Source organism: Tachypleus tridentatus, chromosome 9, assembly GCF_004210375.1.
Source record: "Tachypleus tridentatus isolate NWPU-2018 chromosome 9, ASM421037v1, whole genome shotgun sequence".
Classification (NCBI taxonomy): domain Eukaryota; kingdom Metazoa; phylum Arthropoda; class Merostomata; order Xiphosura; family Limulidae; genus Tachypleus; species Tachypleus tridentatus.
The window spans coordinates 69,093,767-69,110,363 of NC_134833.1; the positions used below are offsets into that span (position 1 = coordinate 69,093,767).

At 34.2% G+C, this 16,597-nt stretch overlaps 1 long non-coding RNA gene across 5 annotated transcripts in view; it reads left to right on the forward strand.

The window, feature by feature from the left end:
- Window positions 1–14,487: 14,487 nt before the first annotated feature.
- LOC143225426 (uncharacterized) overlaps window positions 14,488–16,597 on the forward strand; it is a 44,640-nt gene continuing 42,530 nt past the window's right edge. For 3 of the 5 annotated variants that reach the window (XR_013013839.1, XR_013013840.1, XR_013013838.1), the window contains exon 1: window positions 14,491–14,626. This is a non-coding gene — a long non-coding RNA (uncharacterized LOC143225426). Of the gene's footprint in view, window positions 14,627–16,597 lie in introns of all 5 variants that reach the window. The other 2 variants (XR_013013837.1, XR_013013841.1) reach the window with 1 other exon arrangement.

The window sequence follows — 16,597 nt, forward strand, 5'->3', positions numbered from 1 at the left end:
TTTCATATTCTGAATTCTTACTCATGAATGCTGTTATCTGCATCGTTTTTCTCTTCACCTCAGCCTTTTGTTGGTGAGATACCAATTTTGTATGTCTGGAACAATCATTTATACCACCATGCGCCACAGAAAAATCGATGTGACAAACTGTACAAAACACATGACTGTCACTAACTTTTGATGCAATGACCAGATATTTTACACTATACTCTTTCCTAAATTTTTGATTCACAGTTTTAGATTTGCCAGAAACAAGACAATCTGGTGAATGAGGCCTCTATTTTTCCATCTTGTGAACGATCGCATTGGTGTTTCTATGCTGCTTAGAAAATGAGAAATACCCATTTGGGCGAGCGCCGATTGGCTGACAAGCACTGATGACATAACTATGGATTCCCCCACATACCCAGTATGGAGAAGCACCGTACTCAAACTATTGGTAGATGTCGGAGATACAAATATTTTTTATTATTTCAAACACAAACATGATTATCACAAGTAGCCATTTGGGCTATGTCTTTTATTTATTATCAAAATTTATTTGTATCTCACTAGAAATTTTCTTTTCCCCCCTTTTAAGCCCTGGGGGAACAATTTATCACTTTATTGTATAGGCCTATATAATATATAATAATTTGGGAGTTGCAACAAGTCATTATATTTGTCTGTGTGAGCGTATAGTCATAATTTATACACCAAAATCATAATGATTACGCTCAAATCGTAATGGCTGGCATCTCTGCTATACATGTGCTGAATGTTTGCACAAACAGTTTAGTTATAAAAAAAAAAGCCTCAAGTTAACAGATTAAGATACAATTTTGAACTACAAAGGTTTTTTTTTATAAATAATGAAATTCATGTGATTTCATCATTGGCTCTGGAAAGAATTATAATCTTACAATAAGTTTGTATATCATTTGGAAATACTTGTACAAAGGTACATAAATGTACAACTGTGGGAAAACCTTTTAGTAATGTATGTACAGTATTATATAAAAGAAACATTCACAATGTCTATAGTCCATTTATTACAAAACCTTTTAGTAATGTATGTATAACATTAAATAAAGTAACATTCACAATTTCTATAGTCCAATTATTTTAACAATAAGTACATTTCAAATTTAACTTTAAAAAATCCTCTTTACCAAAATACTCACCAAGTCATAGATTATAGGATCCCATAATTCTTAGCTAACTGAACTTGAAACATTAGGGGACACATAATAAGTAACCTCTAAAAACAGCTATTCTATGGTGGTGTCTTACATACAATTATCCTCTCAACGGCATACATCAAAATTAAAAGTAAATTATATACATTACTGATAATACACACACACACACACACACACACAGGTGATGAACAACAAATGTGATTCACAAAATAATTATATACTTCTATCTCAACAAATATTAGTATTAATAGTTCAAAAAGTAATTTTGTTTCACATAACTACACTCCTAATATTGAGATGTAGCTACGAATTATTTTGAAACCCACACATTTCTTTCAACGTAAAATGTAGGTAAAGTATCAGAGCACAAAAGGTGCTTTTGATATGAGGCCATTTCAATAAATATTATATAAACAGAATAAAGACTATCTAAAAATTTTATCAATTTTAAAGCTTATTAAATGATACACTTCAGATAATTTTGTTTATGATTCTTGAATAAATTGCTTGTCTTCCAACAGGAATAAAAGCTGTGTGGTGATCATTCAGAGTTATTAAAACTACTAATGAGATACATGAACTGTTTCAAATTAATGAACAATATATTCAATAAATTCAAAGACACAAACAAGGTTACATCTGAAAAATACTCGGGTTACATAGTTTCTTTTTAGCCTACTTATTTTCTTAATGACATAAATTTTCAATAAATTAATATTTAAGATAAGCTAAGTAACAATAATATCATATATTACAGTGCATACTTTTAAAAATCCAAATAAAGTATGATCTATATTAATACAATGCAACAAAGGAGAGTTTCCCTTAGACAAAAAATATTACTTTTAGTCACAAGAAACTGGTTTAGAATTAATAGTAAATCCATTGCAAATAGGAAAGAAAAATCAAATGTTAATATTCTGATTAAAAAAAGTCTGAAAAGAACAGTCTATTCTAATACCACACAAATCATAGTAAATCCTTAAATCATAATTTGAAAGTTAACAAAGGTAAAAAAATGAACATAGGTACGTACATATATATATATATATAAAAGAAAATCAACTGAACAAAGAAATTTAAAAAGCAGTACAATTCTTATTAAGATGAAAATATTGAAATAGTATTTTTTCAGGACACCCGAGTTATAAGGACTAAATAGCAAAGGTCATCCAGAGCAAACAATTATTAAACTGCATTAAAAAGTATTAAAGAAATACCTGTTATCTACACTTTGCTTTCCTTGAATAATATTCACAAATGTGGAGAAATGTGCCTCTGCAGCATTTATCATAATAAATTCAGTTAAATGCATTAAATTTCTGAATTTTAATTGAGTCACCAGTCATTTGTAATGTAAATAATATGGACAAAGAAAAGGAAATATACCAATAATATTAATGTCTTTATTATTATTTTTAAGCACAGTTTGATGTGATTCATAAAAAGATATATCTAGTTGGGAATTAACCTCTGAAATAGTTTCACACATGTCAGTAATAGCTATCATTAACTGTCGGCACTCATTTCTGTGAACAATTACCAACCAATTTATCACTAAATTTAAGTTTGATCTGCTTTGGTACTAGTTTTCAGTGAATTCACTAGATGGCACTAGCACCTAGGCAACAGAGAACAGCTGCTGATATTTCTAGATCATTTCTGTTTAAACCTGGCAGCACTGTTGTACTTGCATACATACATACAGTGCAATTAGGACACACTTTGTGAGCTTAGATATTTAAAAAAACTGTAAAGCTGCTATAAGTTATTCATTAAGAATGTGCTTAAAAAACAGAAGCATTAGGAAGCATCTCCCATCTACAAAGAAACCAAAATAAAAATTTGTGGTATCATTTATAAGTACTGATGAGATACAAGACAAACCGTGATGATGTTTTACATGAAAATTAGCACAGGGTCAAGTGTCAGTGAAAATGAAGATGAAACAGCCTATCCAAAAATACAGTAGTACTAGGTAGAAGACATGAAGATATAATAAAGTTGTCACTATTATCACTGTTACCAAGTATCCCACTCAAACAGGGGAAGGTTCATTGACCTCATGACAACAGAGCAGTAACAACTGTGCTAGGCAGTTGCTGGAAAGAACCACATGGACACAACTGACAGACTACAGTGTTATAATATGTCTCCTATTATACAATTCCCAACTGAATATGTGTTTTCAATGCCAAAATACCATGGTGACGGTCATGTTGAAAGGTAGAACTATGTAGCCAGTGTAATGGTTGAAGTCACCTATGAAATTAACCAGTTGTGAATTTTGTAATTAATATACTGTTTACAAGATTGTCGGCATAGCCACAAAAAGACATATGAGTGAATCTACTTATGACAATATATTTGAAGTCATAGAAGAAAATGGTAGTTTAAGATTTTTCAATGCAACAAGTAAAGCCATCAACAAGAAGAAAGCTTATCAGATATTTAATTAGAATACTCTTTAACTACCACAAAGAAAGAGTAAACCAAAAATTAAATCTACTCTTTTATTTTTCAGGAAATCATTGCACTCATAAATCACCAGCCTCCACTACCATCCTGCAAGAAAAATAAAACCAACTTAACTGACACCTAGCCTATGTGTAAAAAATAAAACTAACTTAACTGACACCTAGCCTCTGTCAAAAAAAATAAAACTAACTAACTGACACCTAGCCTGTCTCTTCAAATCTTAAATTTATATACTCTTATTCTATTGGCTTCAGAATTCAGCACAAATAAATGGGAGGCCTTTTTCTATCAACCATCCCTGAACAAGCTTCAATAAAATCACTTATTTTTCCAGAGAGGAAAAAAAAAAAAGATATAAACATATCCTATTAAAATAACTCTTCCACCTTGAGAATTATTTTAATATACTTTCTCAAAACCATTTCTAATATGTTAATATTTCTTAGATAAGATCAAAATGTTCACAACATATCAAGCAATACATAACTACCTCTTTTAATTCCTAATCAATATCTTTTTAAATACATTCTAAAATATTACTACTAGCAACAGTACTACCTCAACAGCTTGAGTGACTTATCTTAAAAATATGACAAGACCCATGTTTTATCCACACTACTGAACTGGTTTCTACATATCCATAACTTAGAATAATGATAAAAGCCATTTAACCCAAGTTACCTCCTATGTATTTACTACAATTAAATGCCAGTTTCTAGTCACCCATCAAAACACCAAATGTTCTATAACACCCAAACATCTTTAATAGAGCTTTAAATAACCAACAGTTTAATGCAAGTTTACTGAAGTACTATAAATTATGACACATTCAATGTCATTAAGATAAATATTAAAAAAATCAAGCACTAGCCCCTCAACGACACATCTACTGACAAAAATCCAGTTTCCTTTCCTTTATCCAGCCACCATTCATTTTCCCCAACTCCCTACCAAAGTAATTTTCTTAACTACTCTTCTGTATGGCCTTTTATCAAGAGCCTTTTGTTGTTCACATTAGTATAAGTAACAAATTCAAACTGCACATTAAGCAAACTATTCCACAATTTCAAGCCTGAAAATTTCTCTAAACAAAAGTAATAAAAAACACAACATTCATCAATCTAATAATCATGAAAACTTAAATCACATTTTTTTTTTTCAAATTCTTCTAAAGTTCTACAGAAACCAAGTAAAAATTTATAGATTTTCCTATTCTTTAAACCATGTATTATAAAGAAAGGTTGCACTATCTTCTGAAACCTTCCAGTACTAAACAGGGACTTTACAAAAAAGTTATTTCTCTCTTTGTCACTCCTGGGTTATTCAATAAAATTAGTTACATTTCTGTCGACAATCGGTCACCCCGGAGTACAAATTACATTTGACTGTAAATCAAACAAAAGATTTTATAACTGACCATAATAACAAAAACATTGTAACAAATTTCTAAAATGTTGAACACATGTAATAAGTATGTATTCAAGTTATTCTTCATATAACTATTTCATATTGGAAAATCCATATACTAATGTAAAAAAGGTATAAACTGCTGATGTCATAGAAAAATTAGCATATATCCATATGCTTTAACCTGACTAGCTCAATTTGTAATATTTTTCAATAATAATAAAGTGCAAATTTCATTTATAAATAACAAGTATAAGTAATTTCCATCTTACATTGACAACTATGTCCCTAACACATAGTAAACACTTAAACTGGTATCTGTTTTAAACCTAAATAAAACTTAATGTTTTAATGTCTTATTTCTTATTATAAGAATCTTACCAACATACAAAACATTCATTCAAATAGTTGTAAAATCTCATATTATGAAACAGTTCTTACCATAGAATTAATGTTACATATATTACAAAACAGGTGCTTTGCTATAACAGCTTTCCAAGTTACATAATATCAGTGCACATATAGTCATGCGTTATATTTCGTTACAATAAAGTACAGTATGATATATATTACACAAAACCTTCAAAATATTCTGGTTACTGCTAAAGTTATGACCAGTAGAATTCAATACAATGTCACTAACCTTACAAATTTAAGCATACAACTCTTTCATTATAATCTTGACCAGTTACTAACAGTTGTGCCTACCATTACTCGAATTTGTTAATATAATTTATATTTCTTAAGCCTAAATTCGATCACAAAACTTTGAAGTTAAACTGCTATTAGTACATTGTACAATAGTATTAGTGACTGGCTTAAAATTAACAAAAGTCACATGCGTTACAATATACTATTTAAAGTTTAATTTAAAATAAAAGATTGTAACTTGTTTCAGACACTTTTTTGTGAAATTCCTACTAAACCAACTTTTGACAAAACAAATTAATTCAAATTTTAAGTATTTAAAACTATTAAAAAATAATACTAATTAGGACATCAGTTATCTACTACTCCTATCTATATTTTGTTGTACAATCTGCTTCTAATCGTAAACGGCTTGTCTACCCTATACACATTTTTCTTTACGGCTTTCTGAGGGGTCAACCAAATATACGACCTTAACCTTATATCATTTAGCCATGTTTGAGATGGAATTGTTGCATGATCAAGTAAATCTAAACATTATATGTGTTTTGTTTGTTTTTTTTCTTTCACTAACAGGCATCCATTACTTTAACAACAAACCTGTGGCTACAAAGCCTATTGATATTACTTTGTCAATTTTTAAGGAAACTAATAGCCAATTCTATTTTACTTTTTAGTTAACTTTATTAATCATTATTGGTTAAAATGTTTAAAAATACTGTTATTACAATAAAGTTTTCGAATGTTATTTTGTACTATTGCTTTAATGTGTGAACGGCAGACATGAGTGGGAAAGGGTGTGTGTGTTTTTCTTATAGCAAAGCCACATCGGGCTATCTGCTCAGCCCACCGAGGGGAATCGAACGCCTGATTTTAGCGTTGTAATCCGGAGACATACCGCTGTATTAGCGGGAGGCGTGGGAAAGGGACTTTAAACCTCCAAAATAGTTTCCTATCCCTAGGTTTTTCATTTTTTAACTTTACGTAAAATCAATATCTTTATCAGCTTATTTCTGGGGACATGTCCCCAGCCTTTCCTAGAATTGCATAATTTGCATTCTGAGTGTGCTTGGCGCATTATGACAAGTCATCTTACACCTCTAGGTATTAAGTTTTAACTTGAGGGCATTGTGGTTGCTCAGTTTGCACCTCCCAAGTGTTTACTGTGAAACACGCTTGAGTTTACAGTGAATTAAATGCCATTTAATTACACAAGTTTTAGTATACTGGTTTATAACATTACGTAATTCTAGTTAGATATTATACAGGACTAATATTTTAATTAATTTATCTCTTATCAATATCGTTTGCATACTTTCGACTGGGAGTTCTTTAACAGATAGTTGCATGTCGTATATTGTATTCAACGACAATGAAATATTATTATTTAATTCCAGCAGTGGACACAGATGTATCGGAGACATTTTGAAACTAGAAATAAACAATCTTAAAACATCAAAATTTCTTATTCTTCTTTAACTGGATACACTCAACATTTCTGTTCACAGCTTCTTCAGGTGCTTCCCTCGGTGGGCTCAGCAGATAGCCCGATGCGGCTTTGTTGTAAGAAAACAAACACACTCTCTTCAGGTACATTCAACTAAAACGTAAATCGTAATTTGGAGTACAATGACACTGTCCAACGTTAGGGATAAAGCTTGGAACAAAACGTGTCTAAAATAACTCTCAACGATGGTAAGACAGTAAAATGTGGGCTATTGTGACCTGAGTGTCACACAGACCATACATTGGTGCATCAGTCCCAGATAACAGGAAACGATGATTTAAAAAACTGTGACCAAAGCGTAGTTTAGTTAGGACAACTTCCTCTTTCCGATCCTTACGAAAATAAGACAGCCAAAGTCCAACAGAAGGTTTTACCTGGAAAAAACTTGTTTTCACGTTGCTCACTACTAGTCGATTGCCAACTGGCACGGAGACGAACCTTGAATACAGGACCATAGTCCATGTATGGAACAGAACAGCAGTGATAGCGCCAGAGCAGAAAGACTTAGCTGCGGTGTCGGCAAGCTCGTTCCTGCGAATATCAACATGGCCTGGTATCCAAAACAAATGAATAGAAGTAGATGTTAAAAAGAAGTGGGCTAATCTGTTTTGAATATTGGCGACAACATGGTGAGAACTAAGGTGAAGCGATTCCAGAACCAGTAGAGAACTAAGCGAGTCGGTATAAATAAAGCAATTCGAGTACTGCTCAGCTTTCATGTGATTCAGGGCAAGAGAAATGGCGTACATTTCAACAGTGAATACAGAAACTGTAGAGGGGATTCTGTGCACAACCATCGAACCACAACAAACCATAGCTGAGCCCACAGAATCACCTGATTTCGAACAACCGTATAAATGGGAATGGATGAATGGTTGGAAAAATATTCAGTAAATAAAAGACGGCACTTCTAATCGGGAGTGTCTGCTTTTCTCAGGTTACTTTAAAAAAGGTCACATTTGGGGATGGTAATAAGCCATGGTAGGATGGGCTGACCAGTGAATACAGCAGTGTAATCCAAGGACAGAACCAATTCATCCAACTGCTCATGGATATGAAGGCCAAAAGGAATAATGGCAGATCATCTGTTCTGAAAAAGCATGGCCCACTGAGGAAGAAAAACATATCCCCATGTGGGATACTGTGGTAAGGATCAATATTTCAAGGCATACAATAAAAACAGTGCGGGTCAAATGTACGAGAGCACTGAACATTTGACCCGTAGATGCTTGATGTGTGTTATAAAGATCAGCTTATGGTCAAATATAAGCCCCAAGAGCTTTGTCTCAGAGGCCACGGGAAACAATTTCACTGTCACGGAGTTCAGGATCGGGGTGAATACCTCGTTGGCAGCAAAAATGCATGCAACCGGTTTTAGAGAGAGAAAAGTTAAAACCGTTTGCTGTGGTCCACTTTAGTAAACGACTGAAGATAGACTGTAGCTGACGCTCAATAAACCGCATGTTCGACGACTGACATGAAATGTGGAAGTCGTCGACATAAAGCCCGTTTGCAACAGTAAGAGGGAGTCAGTTGTTCAGTGATGGTATTAATCTTTATACTGAAAAGTGTGACACTCGAAACACAGCTCTGAGGGGCTTCAAGTTCCTGTAGAAAAGAACGAGAAAGTATCGAACCCACACATCTTGGAACAGCCTGCCCATTAAAACAATGACAATTAAAATGAATAACTGGCCACGTAACCCATATAAGTGGAGATCTCGCAAAATGCCACATCTCCACGTAGAACCGTAAGCCTTCTCAAGGTCAAAATAATATTGAAACAAGATATTATCCTTTGAGAAACGGTTCGCTGATTAACGTTTCAAGTCGAATCAGGTGGTCCATGGTAGGGCGCTGTCCTCGGAACCCACACTGGATGGGCGAGAGGAGATTGTTTGATTCGAGGAACCAAACAAGACAAGCATTAACCATCCTCTCTAAGGTCTTACAGAGACAGCTCGTCAAAGCAAGTGGACGGTAGTTTGAAGGAATCTTGGGATACTTCGTAGGCTTGGAGAAAGGTAGGACAATAGCCTAGCGCCATGCATCAGGAAGAACATTCTCCTGCCAGATTTGATTAAAAACAACCAGAATACCAAGAGATGCAAGAGATGGATGGCGCAGCATCTCGTAATGTATATCATCAGGCCCAACTGATGTACTGCCAAACTGATGAAGGGCTAGTTCAAGTTATACCAGTGTAAAGGGGTGATTATAGTCATAGAGATAATCAGCTCGAAAGAAAAGAGGTGATCGCTCTGCTCGAGTCTTGGTGGCTAAGAAAATGGAGGATAAAACAGAAGTGCTAGATACCCGGCAAAAGCTTTCACCAAGCGTATCAGCTACTTCCTGGCCATCAGAGGGCAAGATCGAAAGGAGGACAGAATTATATTGCCCACTGACATTTCGAACCTTGTCCCATATGACTTTGGAACTGGTAGTAGAAGAGATGCTGGTTGTAAATTTAATCCAAGACTCCTTCCAGCTTTGACATCTTATCTGCCGAGCAAGTGCAAGGGCCCACTGGAAAGCAATGTAGTACAAAAGGTATCCCAGACCTGCTTTTGAGCCTTCTGTGCCATGTGACAGACAGGTTTCCACCACGGACGAGGATATGGTGGAAAACGTGTCGAGGTTTTAGGAATACATTGAGCAGCTATAATACAATCAGTCACTGCTGCCACGTGGTCGTCTATAGATGGCTTACAGACGATGGCAGAATCAAGTTCTGCAAGAGCAGTGAAAGAGGGCCAGTTGGCTTGGTCCAGCTTCCACCAGCTATCAAAATAATAGGAAGATGATAACAGCCTCGTGGGTTACTGTCAACCCACTATGTAAAATGGGAGAATAGTGAAGGGGAGCAAACTGAGTGATCATAACAGTAAAAGACTGACGAGGTACATGAAAACAAGTATAAGAACCATTACTGAAAAGAGAAAGGTTGTGATCAGAGGTCACACACTCTACAGAGCGGCCCCTCCCATCAATATCAGCACTTCCCCAGAAGGGATGAGGTCCATTAAAGTTCCCCAAGATTAAAAAGGGAAACAACAACTGTTCAACGAGAGCATCAAGGTCTGATTGGTCACAGGTCTCCTCAGGAAACAGGTAGAGAGAACAAACAGTGATGGTACGACTCAAGGAAATGCGGATAGCTACAGCCTCCAAGTGTGTGTCGAATGGCAAAGACAGGGTGGGCACATGCTGATCGACCAACAGTGCCACCTCTCCATGCACTCGTCCATTACACAGCGTATCATTTCTGCACAAAGAAAACTGCCGAAAGGTGAATGTATCGGCAGGTTTTAGAAATGTTTCCTCTAAGGAAAGACATACAGAATGGTAAGAAGTAATCAGTGCTTTTATGTCATCCAGATTAGAACGTAAACCTCGACAGTTCCATTGTATCAAAGTGGTCATTTTTATTTATGTGTAGGCGAATTGGGTGGAGAGCCTTTCTGTTTTCGATAACGTCTTTTTTCTGTATTTTCTTTATTCAAGGAAGGTCTATCAGCCTTCATTGATCCTGTCCTGGGTCGATTGGGCAGGTCTCTGTCGTTGAAAGAGGATTCCAGCGACTGAGAACGTCCACGAATGATTGTTTTGTATCGTGGGGCAAGAAGAGATGTAACCGAGGAAATACCCGTACCCGGAACCAAAGTAAGTAGATCTGGGAGTTTGCCGGAATGAATGGTAGGGAAAGACATGGGTGTTGATGTTGATTCATCAGCTTTCTTAATCATGGAGGTCAAAATACTTTTCATATAGTTTGAGAACGGTTCTTTCGGAGGCATGGAGCGATCTGTATGCACTCCCACTTTAGCAGTGGAATGAAGTGCAGCAACATATATCCGAAGTGAAGTGATAGACAGTAACTTTCGAGCCTAAAGGTAAGTAATATTTTGAATCATTTTCAAACGTTGTACCTCTCTTACGTCTGACCACTTAGATCAAGAACGAAAGTAGGATGGGTTAGATCCGTTACAATTAACACAATGAGGGTCTGTTTCACACTCATAGGCATAGTGGTCCTTGCCACCACAATGAGCACACGTCAAGGAACCACAACATGACGTCTTCAAATGACCAAACCGCTGACATTGGAAACATCCAAGTGAGTTCAGAATATATATCCATACCTTGCAATTAAGATAACCTGCCTCGATGGTGGCCGGTGGATGTGGTAATGTAAATGTCAGAATGAGGATATTGGTCGGCATCGAAATTCGATCTTTGCAGGTGAAAATTCAAAGTAGCATAAGCAGTAACCTCAATTTGTATATCCCCAATCGCCTTCGAATGCAAGAGGAGTTCATTATGTTTAGGAGTAAATGTTTTCATCAACATGTCACCAAAGCGAAGCTTTCTTACTGACTTAGAAGAGCCAGCAAGCTCCTCTACTCCCTCCTGAATAAAAAAGAAGAGACATTTACCCTAAAGGTTTATCTGAAAGAGAATGTAGAATAAGAAAATGAGATACAGGTATTACAGAGATTGAAAATTGCTTCTCAGAATTTTTCAAGACGTAGTCGTTTACCTATAGACTGTTTTTCACTATTTTATTTAAATTTTTATTTGGTCGATGCATAATAAAGAATGTATATTTCGGTGCTCACTGCAGCAACGCCAGGGTTTCGTAAGCACCATGACAAAACACCAACATCGAATACAACGTCCACAACACCCGTTGAGAACATCCAACACTTGTATTTGGTTGACTCTAGCCCAAGTGGACCAGCCTGATTGACCCTAGGGTGGCTGCCCGTCTACAGGAATTCAAGGCTAAAGTGGTGTGTAAAGGTTGGACCCCTCAACCACCAGGATCCTCTCCTCCCCGTCACGGGTTGCCACACACGACAAACACGTGGGTGGATGTTTAGATCTCAGAGGAGGTAAACTAAAATAACAAAACCTTCTTTGGGAGGTCTCCCCATTATAAGTGATAAACATTTATCAATCACTCATAATAGCGATTAATTAACACAACTATATTCTTTTAATAACCGCCATAGGCATTATTAAACAAGATTCATTATTGAACAAGGAAGCATTTATTGCGAAGCTTTGTTTAAGAAAACCGAAGACCGTAATAACCTAAAATGCGTATCCGCGAATGTGTTTCTGGTATGTGCAGACGAGGTATGATTCTTTCAATTCATAAATGAAGAACTGAATGCAATATTAGTCTCGAAAGATATGTAAAACCTTTAATATTTCAAACAAAAGATAGCCAATGTATATGAACAATTAACAAACTTGATACAAAGGTTGAAACAGATGCCTGTGTTGTGAAACTTGTAGATCCCCTAAAAATACTTCATTTACAAATTTTTCATGCTATAGCATATTGATCTTCGAAACATACGAACACGTATGTAACCATGCATATTAAATATTTGTTTTTCATGATGTCAATGAAAAGTCCTGAATTTTGAAGGTTTTCACATTCGTAGACTGTGGAGTCGGACTCCCAGTTATTTAATCTTTGAGAGATTTGAATCTTCCAAAATTATTATTGACCTTTATTTTCACTAATTGCTTTATTTCTATCTATGCAATCGATTCAAATAATATCTTATATGATATCAGTAAATCATTGTTATAGGTAAAGACATTCGTTATACACAGTGTCGAGCAAAAACAAAACATTTTAATCTACGCTTTACACAAATTTGTTATTTCCCTTTAAAGAAACTTGTTACGTGTAAACAAGAGGATATAATTCAATGTCTAAAATCAGCCATACAAAAGTAATTCCATTAAATTTACAACGAAATGTAATATTTGTGAGGTTGTGTGAACGTTGAAAATCATCTAACAGTCTCACTTATTTCACAGTTGTTAAAATTATGAAAACAGAGAAACATTGAATTTCTCTCATATAGTTAAAATATTTAGCCATAGGTTTGAGTCTTTCAAATTTTCCATGCTTTTAACTATTATTACATTGATTACAGATAATTATGATGGCTTATAAAGCTAAAAATCAGACTTCGATACCTGCGGTTAAGCAGAGCACGCCACATTAAATTTTAAATGGCACAAGTTCAATGCAGTATGACATAAATATCGGTACAATACCACTCAGATATATGAAACATATTAATATTCAAACAAATGTAAAATAACTTACCGAAAGCATAGCTTATAATGAGTTTCCACGATAATCGTTTTAAAGTAACAAAATAATTCCAAAGAAGTTCGAACTGTGACTGGTCAAAGGTTGTACTCAACTAACATCCGCAAAGAAAAATATACGCACTGGAATATTAATTATCTTAGCTATAAGTTAGTAGCTTACTGAATGCTGTTGAGGAAGTCAAGCGTTTTTCCGAATATACAGCAAGACATTACATTTTCATAAAACAAGTATCAAAACTGACAAAATCGTTAACTAAGTATACAGCGAACTACTGCTTGAATCATTGTCCAAGACACAGAAAAGTATCCACGACTTATACAAATATTTTAACACATCAATCAAACCCACTAATTCAAGAACTTGACATTCGCTGTTTATGGCTCCTTGCACTTGTTTGCTGAAAGCTAAATATCCTAATATTTTGAACAACCAGCGAGATATATTTCTACTGTAAAAGTCAGTATGATAAATATTCACCTCTCCAGTGATTAGTTGTACTAATAGGAAACTACATTAAATGCTGTGACTTCTGTCACAGTTTTTCCCCTTTATTAACCTTTATGGTGTAACAGGCATTAATCAGTAATGTTTGATACTCTTGCGGGTGTTTTACTATAACTTTTTATCACACTGTTTGAACATGATTTCGTTACTACTTCATAGTTGGGTTTACAAGAATATTTACGTCGTGTATTCTTGTGTTTGTTTGTTCAGCTCTAATACGTGAGTTTCTATAGTTGCTGGATGCTTCCCAGGATAAACATTAAAAGTTAACACTTTTTTCAGTTTATTTGTTTATGAAATGGTAATTCAAATATTTCAACTATCAAGGTGTTGAAAACTCAGGTTACCTCACTTAATATAGCTGAGTTGGATCATATAATTTTACGTGTCCTATAGATTATGTATACAGACTGTTAGATAAAAGAGTAATTAAGTCATATAATATCAGTTGATCCTGCAATAACTGATTCCACCTTTCATCTGCACTTATATATGCAGACGACCTCTTCTGCTGATACATCTATCTATTATTTATCTACAACCAATAAGTATTACACTGCGACACAACCCGTTTGGCTCCACCCCGACGATTTCACGTGGAATTTGGAAATAAGACGTGACAACATGCTCGTGTCTAATCGCCATCCTATATGAACGAGTATAAGACCAACAGTTCCAGAAAGCATGGCATCTCCTGTCAGTGAGTAAAAGGGTGTTCAGCCAACCAGGTCGACGTAATTCCGAAATTCTGAGGATGTAAGTATCCACGATGTTTTCTTCTTGTTTACTTAAATAAAATAGGTTTTATACTGTGTAACAATATCAAACTAATCTGACCATACTGTTATAATTTAAATATACAGTTTTTCATCTCATAAACAATGTGTTGCCTTATTCATACTATTTCAGGCTATTAAAATAGAACAGAGTTTACAATGTCAGGAACAAAAATTACAATTTATGCTGAAAACCCTAACGTTCTAGTTTTCCAATCGTAAAATGCGTTGTAATACTAGTCCATGAAAAATCTGACTGACACATAAGAATTGGTTCATCCGGTGAATATACTTTTTATAGTTATGCGATATCTATATTAGTATTGTATCGAAATTTAAGAAAACGAAATTATGGTCATGTGCAGATAATATGTATTACAGTTCTTTAAATATATTTCACTAGATGAAATCATTGATAAACACATATAGACAAGAAACAGTAGCATCTTCTGTTGTCTTGGTGATTTTCTTAAATCAAAACTTGTAGTTTAAATCTGCACCTTAGAAGAAAACACAAAAAATGTGTTATTTCTGATATTTTCCGTTCAGACAAATCCGCGTTAATGTCGAAAACCTCAGATTACTGACATATGGCACTGTCAACAATAAAACATTCATATGTAACAGCCATTACAACAAGTAAACAATATTCAAAATATAAGACCACTGACAAACTACACCGTTAACAATAATACATTCATATGTAACAGCCATTACTATAAGTAAACAATATTCAAAATATAAGCCCATTGACAAACTACACCGTCAAGAATAAAACATTTATATGTAAGAGCCAACACTAGAAGTAAACAATATTCAAAATATAACACCACTCACAAATTACACCATTAACAATAAAAGATTCATATGTAACAGCAAATGCTACAAGTATTTTAAAATATCAGACTATTGAGAAACGAAACTGTCAACAATAAAACATTCATATATTAAGTAATAACCAACACTACGAGCAAAACACATGAAAAATATAAGATGACAAACAAACTACACTGTCAATAATAAAAAATTAATGTTACATAACAGCCAACAATACAAGTTTTCTAATACTTCAACTACTGAACCATGTTACACTGTACCTGTTTAATGTAGTAAAATATAGTATAATTATCACTCTACAGTATATCTGTATTCGTTTTGGGCATAAATGAATTTGATTTCAAAGTCTATGTATAACGTTTTTGATAATGTAATGGTCTCTAGCCAAACCTTATAAATACACATCATTTATTATATGTAATACGAGATTTCTAATCTAGCTAACTCTATAAAAAATACCGGACGCTGAACATCGACCAATTTAAAATTAGGTAGCCTTTACACAATGTTATATACATAAAATACTGACCACTATAATCAGACTCGAAATTAGTTTCCAATTCATGTTGCCTCTGTTACAGCACAGATAATGAAACATTGTCAGCAAGCAACATTTATTGTATTGAATAAGTCAACAAAATTATAATCTGATTATTCATAGGCTAACTACAGTGTATATGCTAGATGGTCAATATTCATGTTGATTTGTTAGAAATTCTAGGTTTGTTTTTATTCGGTTTGTTATATATAAAAGTTTGGTGAACTAACAGCACAATAGCTTAATTAAAAAGTTTTACAATATTGAGTTGTAGCGCCAAAAGCAAGCTCAAATTTTCCAAATAGTGTATCAGCTAAGTCTTTCGTTACGTTTAGGATTAGACCAAATGCTTAAATTAGACTGCAAATTGGTGTACAACTATCAACGATAAATTCAGTGTTCAAAAAGTTTTAAGTGGTAAATAAATGTTAATTAATAAATATTCTTTTTGTGTTGTAATAAATATATTACTCACTTTCCTCAAAACAAATAAAAATGAACGTTTATTGCTACCAAATATCTTTTATTTTCTGTACAGTCGAAAGAGTTGAAAATTAGTCTCGGAACGTCTACACT